At 39.1% G+C, this 7,500-nt stretch overlaps 1 protein-coding gene across 1 annotated transcript in view; it reads right to left on the bottom strand.

The window, feature by feature from the left end:
• Positions 1-2,231, bottom strand: part of zbtb18 (zinc finger and BTB domain containing 18) — a 9,890-nt gene extending 7,659 nt beyond the window's left edge. Inside the window, exon 1 of the mRNA XM_067610500.1 lies at positions 1,750-2,231. The gene's annotated coding sequence lies outside the window, so the exon portion shown is untranslated. The remainder of the gene's footprint in view (positions 1-1,749) is intronic.
• Positions 2,232-7,500: the final 5,269 nt, after the last annotated feature.

The following is a 7,500-nucleotide window of genomic DNA, read 5'->3' on the forward strand; positions in this document are numbered from 1 at the left end:
CGACCAAAACTATGAAGGAAAGGGAGAGTTTACAATATATAAAGAGGGATTCTGAGTAAAAACTTTTTTTTTTTCCTAAATATTTTCTAGTGTTGTGAATTTTTGTAAATATGTCTCAGCCTCTTTCCACTAACTATAAACAAAGGCCAACACAGCACATTTGCAACTGACAGACGCACGCAGCTGATATTGTTTTCCACTTCTTACGGTTTCAGGGCCGCTGCCTCGTCCTTGCATTCATTCATTCACTCACTCATTCATTCATCTATCCATCCACCCCCCCCCCCAAAAAAAAAAATCCCCCCCCCTCCACTCCCCTGCTCCTCCCCCCTCTTTACACGGACCCTTCGCACAACTGACAGGAACAGAAATGAAATGTGGAAACAATGGGAGCAAATCATAAAGAAAGAACCTAATGAGTGCAAATCCCAAACAAAAGGTATACAAGGCTTTAATAAGCCGGAGAGAAACTTATTACAACAGCTTTATTTCGCTTTCGTTTTAGTGAAAGTGTGCACGTTAGGAGCGTGTGAATGTCCAGCTTTTTAATGCATAAGACAGTAGAGATAAAACTACCTTTATCTTCAATGTTATTCATATTATTTTTGTCTATTTAACTCCAAAAGATTAATATGGCCACGGTGGCGAACTATGCCCATTAAAATATTGTCTTCACTAAAAGACAAACACGCAGTAAAACTTAATAACTTTTTATCACAGCTACAAATAAACGTAAAGGTTAAATTGTAATATTTTCCTTGTCTTATAATGCGTCGTTCAGAGCAACATGTGAGTATATACAACATTTATAAACAATTACGAATATTTCAATAGCCTATGTAAAACTTTTACTTACAGATGTCCAATAAAAAACGCAATTAAGGGGGAAAAAATGACTTAAATAGGTTCTTGCTGCAAAAACGCTCCTAATTGGCTACAAAATCCAACTTCCATAATCTTTAATAAACTGGGGTAAAAAATAAGCCTTGCTTTTCCAAGTCTGAAACATTCAATTATCTAACTTAAACTTTAATTAACTTCACCGCTGCAGTTTCGGTTGGCATATTTAATTTGCAGTGTTAGAAAGTCGTGTGAGAAGCTGTTTGGCTGCAACCACAGTTCAATTTCTGTTTTACTTTTGACAGACTGTAAGTTAATAGCGTGACAGTGTCATATACTAGTCCAGGACTCACAGAAGTCAGCAATATGATCACAACCGTCTTGTATAAATTTAACTAAACAACATTTTAAAGACGCTTGAACTGTCAGCCATGACAATGACTGTTTATAAGCTTTAACCAGCAAAAGGAAATTAGCATAAAACTTTAAGTAACGTCGCCGCCGCTGACAAGAGAGGCTGCGAGACTCGGGAACAAACTAACAACACAAGAAGAGTATAATTAATTTCTTACCAGAAGACATGTCAAGAAAAGAGAAAGAAAGAGACACACGGACACACTGACCCTCGCTGCTAGCTATAGCCCGGTCGTGGCTAACAAAAGTAACGCGAACAGGCTACAATATTGAGCTATTTACAGTTGTTCTGAAGGCCTCGGTGCTATGACAACAGCTGCTAAAACACCACGGAGGGAGAGCTAACATGGCAACTATTAGTGCGTGGAGACAACACAGTCATGCTAAGGAAGGTTTAGCTACTTTTTCCCCTCCGTAACCCACCCTCTCTCTCTCTCTCTCTCTCTCTCCTGAGCCTCCTTTAATCGGACTCCGGTTATTAGAAGCAGCACTTACAGACAACAAGGTCCAACGTCTTCCCTGCTTCCTCCGTCAAATCCTCCTCTCTTCTTCTTTTTTTTTCCTTCGGAGACAAAACTAGATTGACTTTGGACTAATTTCCATAACAGGCTGCCGAGGCGACCAGGCAGGCGGGAGGGACGGGGAGTCTAGCACTCTGCGGCGGCCAGATGTTTCCGAGCTGTTGCTGCTCAACTCGGGCTGGGAAAGGAGGCGAGTTGACTGGCACGGCGCGGAAGCCAATGGTGCCGGCGAGGAGGAAAGTGAAGGCAAATTGGAAGCGGCCCTCTAACAGAGGAGAGGGAGGGATATGTCTTCTTCTCTCGTCGGCGTAGGTTGACACCAGGCAACAACAACAGCAGCAGTACACACACACATACACACACACACACACACACACATACACACACACAGCGAGAAGGCAGGAAAGAAGGAGCTTGGGCCAAACCAACTGGTTCTGCGAGTCAGTGAGGCGGACTGGCGCAGCGGAGAGCGAGAGAGTGGAGAGCGGCGCGGTGCGCACTGGGTACTGTAGTCCACTGGAGCGGTGGGGGGGTGGAGGGGGGGCGTGGGGTTGTTGAGGGGGGGTGGAGGCGGAGCTGATGTGAGCAGGTGCACCACCTTGAGACGGGGGGAAAAAAAATATTGGTTTCCGGCGGTGCTGAGCAGTAACGCGTTAAATTATGGAGGCTACATTGGTTGGACTGTTTGTTGCTGGCAAAAACAAATAAAATAAGATAACGGGTCTTAAAGGTATGAACAGGTGCACTGCATCACCTCCAGAGGTAAAAACAGCACGGTCTCTAAAAGGGTTACTGTTTGATTTGTGAGTGAAATGTCATCATGAGATAAGTAATATGTTCATTATTATGCATTAATGGCTAACTTTTAGGCCACTCTGTAGTCAACCAAATTACTTGAAACAATCTATCAATTAATCGATTAAATCACAACCATTTTGATGATTGGTTAATTAGTTCATCAAGCAAAAAATGTCACACAACACTTGCTGGTTCCAGGGTCTCAAATGTGAGGATTTGCTGCTTATCTTTGCTTTATATCATTTTAAATCAAACATTTTATTATATTGGACAAAACAAACAATTTGAATCAATATGTAATCTTGAGTTCTGGGAAATTGTGATGAACTTTTTCACAATTTTTGACATTTTATGGACTAAACTGTGAATTTTTATTTTAATACTGTGAACGTTTGCACATTCTCAGTCAATATCTTGTAAAATTCAACGGCTCTTTTAACATAGAATATATTTTTACTCTTTTTCTCTTACTTTGTATAGGTACTTCTGTTTTCTTTCTTCTATTTTTTGACTGTTATGCAACACAACACCAAGGCAAATTCTTTGTATGTGCAGACCTTCTTGGCAATGAACCCGTTTATTTTCTCTATAATTCTCATCTTTACCCATACACTAAAGTTTACTTCCTCTGTGAACGCATCCTCCACTACTTGTATTTTATCAAAAGAAATAACATAACTGGAGACCAATTTGTTGCCCTTGCTCAGTCAAAGGAGCCAACTTGATATCTGAGAGTGATGAAAATGCAGTTTTGCAAGTTTAAATCCAAAAGAAAATAAGCTGTTGATGTTCATGTAGTCCTTCTATATGAAGACATATTTTTGTCCCACTACATGACATGATCACAGTTTGTCAAAGTTTACATATGTGGCTGCCTTTAGTTTGTGATAGATCACTTTTTCAATTAAATTGACACTTTAAAGGCAATTTGCCAGCAAAAACAGTGCACAAAATGAGGTAGGCATTTGATGAACGTAACAGGTTCCTGTCTTGGCGGACAGGTTTTAAGTCCAAGTACTCTCATAACATGACTGGCACATTTATCTGAAACTTACAGTACAACTTGCAGTGCCTTGGTGAATAAACACCAACATTATGTGTGGCAAGGCCTGTTTAACCAGTAAGTTGCAGTTTACAATAAACAGGTTGTTCCATCTATTCACACTTGACTGGTCCGTTCCGTTACTGACAGCTGAGTTTTAAAAAAAATCAGATCGGCTTATGGCTGCAGTGGTCATCACAGTTTATCTGCGGCTTTATTCAGCATTTAATTCTCATATATCTTCCTGAGGTAAATTTTTATCTCTTTTTTTATTAGGAATGTCTTTTCCAGTCTACAGTGCAGCAGAGCTGGAGACATTTGGGTTGTAAGTTTCCTGTATGTCATCCAACAGAAGAGAACAGCAAATCTATGGCACAGAGAAACATTGCAGTGCTTCTCCCTGTCCAGAAAAATGACAGCCTGTTTCATAATTTTTTTGGAGAAGGATGTTCAATCCGGAGCGCACCCAGGGGACTCAAAGGAGCTTCAAGAGGTCCCAAAAACACAATGAACAAGTTAATCTCACCAACAACAGCTTAAATGGGAAGTAAATATGATCATTTGTAGGGGAGGTAGTCATAAATAAACAAAATCAATAATATATTAGCATACCAGAACATACAAATCACAAGTAATCAGATGTTTCACTCTGCTGCTGTAAAATCATATCGAACAATTTTTTTTAAATCCTCTTAGATGTGGGTCACTGGGACAAAAACCTTTATCAAACGTCTGTCATGGGAGCCTTGACATGAAAAAGTTTGGGCATCTCTGGTTGCCTGAGCGAGTCTGCGAGGCCCATTTGCATCGCCTAAACCTGTCCCAGTAAACTAATTGGCGTTACTAATAGATGGCTGGATGAACTGCATCCCTGTATGGTAATGAATTCACACGATCCGGTGTCATAGCTGAAGGACTTGTTAAAATGCAAATGAATGATGACCCTGTTATGTGTCTATCAATTTGGGGATCCATGTTACCAGCGCAGCACAATGAGCCCCTTGTTCATGCACGAATATACAATTAGGCCCACAGGCAGAAACAATTCAACATTAGGCCGGCACAGAAAATTGGATTTAAGGGCAGACTTTCAAAACTATTAGCTAATTTGAGCAATAAATATAAAATAGTATAACCATATTTAGGGTAATTGCAGATTTCACTGATTATTAGGCTAATAAATAAAAATTTAAGAATAATTATTTCTCAGTGTGCAGGAAGATGTGATGTCACATATCTCTTTTGTAGCTCTTACAGGCTACTGTAAAGAGAAAGATATGCCTTAGATAGCCTTGAATGCATTGAAATCTGTATGTGGATGTTTGTCTCTGTATGTGAACAACTCAAGAGATTCCTCTGCAATTTTCTAAACTTCTTTCGCCGCTCCTGTATTTCCCTTTCTGATCCACTTTTCTTTTTTTTTTTCCACTGACAGATGCCAGAACACATACAGCCCAGTGTGTGTTTATTGTCAGTGTATGAGCCAAAAAAGCAGAGCCAGCCTGATGTTTTTTGAGTCATATATATACTACTAGTTCACCCTCCCTGCAGCTCAAAAGTTTGTCAAAGCAGAGGAAAGACTGCAAAAAAGAATGAGCTTATATTCACATGCCCACTGCAAATGAAACAAAATTTTTGTTTAGGGTTTCAGTCTCTTTTTTGTATTTAACACTGATATGAAATTAAATGCACCTATCCACAAATAGTCAGGTATATTTAGAGGGAATCAATCAGGATGTCCTCAAATCTTGTTATGATTTACAGCAGTTTACATTCTCACAGTATTTATTTTAAAATGTTTAAATTCACCGATTAAGTTAACAGTGTACATTTATAAGTTGCATATAGCCCCAGTGTGTGTATGTGGTTTTACTGTAATGTACATACAGTATTATGTTTAGCTGGTTTTCTACTTTCTGCCTCTGGAGGTCGCTGTAGATCCCATGTTTTACACTATGATGCCCTTTCTCAGTTTAATGATGAAGCTTTATTAATAACATTTTGATCAAAAATGTGTTGGAAAAGCATATACATAGAGGAGAGTGAATAAAACATACAACAAAAACATTGTTAAGTGGAGGTGTAAAATGCATGGAATTAAACAACTAGTAACACTCAAATGAAAGAAATATTCAGAAAAAAAAACAGGGTGAAAAAAGGACAATTATGTGTATTAAAGTGCAGTATATGAAAATGAAAAAGGAATAAAGGATGTACTATAAGAAGACAGACAGATTTTTAAACAATTTTTTCACATTTACCTGACTAACAGTTGTAATTGCGCTGCTTTTTTGTGCCACAGTTAACTTGCTTTTTATATCTATTCATTGTATTTATGGTACATATTTCACCCAAAAGTATGTGATACTAATATTCAGGATAGTCCTGAGTAAGACCTTTTTTTTGTCTGAAGCACAGAATAAGCATTTTATTAATCTGGCAGAAGGAGTGATTCAGAAAAACCTCTGGCCATTGCTGAGACATTACGACTGTATGCTTCACAGGTTCCACCTTTCCTTGCCAGCATTAATTATATTTTGCTTGTCAAAGGGTTTTCATACTCAAAGGCATTGAACACAGACAACTGTTAGAAAGCAACTCTTCAGCACCTCTGAAAAGGGATTCTGATGATGATCATTATTTTTCTCCACTGAAATGCAACATAAATTGCGTCTCAGAATGCTATACGGGAGATTTCCTTAACATTTTAAATACACAACAGTCTGTTACAACCAGTATGCTTGATGTAAAGCTTTGACATTTCATTAAGTTACAATTAAACTTCTTCAGCTCTTCTAATTGTTTCTTTGGAAACATAAAAATTGTTACAACTGTTGTGGTAAAATTGGTGATCAAGATGTTAAATGCTCATTTACACTCATTGTGTGTTGCTCTGAATGAATAAGAGCTAACTCTTTCAAATGAAAATGTTAATTTGCAGAGATATCCTGTGTAGTATATTGTTTAGCTTGGCTACAAAGCCGCAGGGGGGCAAAGTAATGAAATATACCCATAACAAGCAGCTCACAAGGGCAACCGAGAATGCAGAATCCAAGATCATTATCTCGTTTTCTTTGAGAATTTCTTACAGATATGATAACAGAATATGATTTGAGATCAGTGGACCTCTATTGAACACTGAAATGAGGAGAAAGTACTCCACAATGCAGACTTCTTAAGAGGGAATCTTCAGCTTAGGGATGCCCAAATAACCCTTGCTTCCTTTCTGCTTGTAGAGCTCTGGTGTTTTGTGTCAGCCTGAGACCACTTGGTAAACATCTTGTCCATCCATCCATTCATCTATCCATAGAAGTCTTTCTAACTTGAGCCATAAAGTGTGTCCCACAGCTTATTTATGCCCGTAATAGAGGCATGCAAGAGGGGAGACACTGGCTGGCTGACAGAGAAAGAGGAAGGGAAGGGGAGGGCAGACAGATGTTTGAATCTCAGCCCTGGGGCCGATGAGATTAATCCATCCTCCAAGGCAGAGACAGAAACAGAGAGAGAGAGAGAGAGAGATGGAAGCAATGTCTATTAGTACAATTGGCTGGCCTCTTTCCTCTCTCCATCCCAGACATCCCTCTCCTTTTTTCTTGCCGAGTTGAGCAACATATCCAAACCTATTATAGATCCAAACACCCTGAATGCCCCTGGATTAAGCTGCCACTGTGAAGAAGAGACCGTCCAGTAAATCCTTCAGTTTAGAAGAGAATCAGTCTGTTACAGGTAAAATAACAATAACTATACATACACATTGTGTGCACACCTCTCCTCTCAAGTGTGGCTGTGAAAATCTCACATTTAAAGTGTTTTGTATAGAAACAATGTGGAGATTTATAGGTCGTAATAAGACACTGCATGGCTATAAAAGATGTTTCATCAGAT

This window comes from Thunnus thynnus, chromosome 14 (genome assembly GCF_963924715.1).
Source record: "Thunnus thynnus chromosome 14, fThuThy2.1, whole genome shotgun sequence".
In the NCBI taxonomy this organism is placed as follows: Eukaryota; Metazoa; Chordata; class Actinopteri; order Scombriformes; family Scombridae; genus Thunnus; species Thunnus thynnus.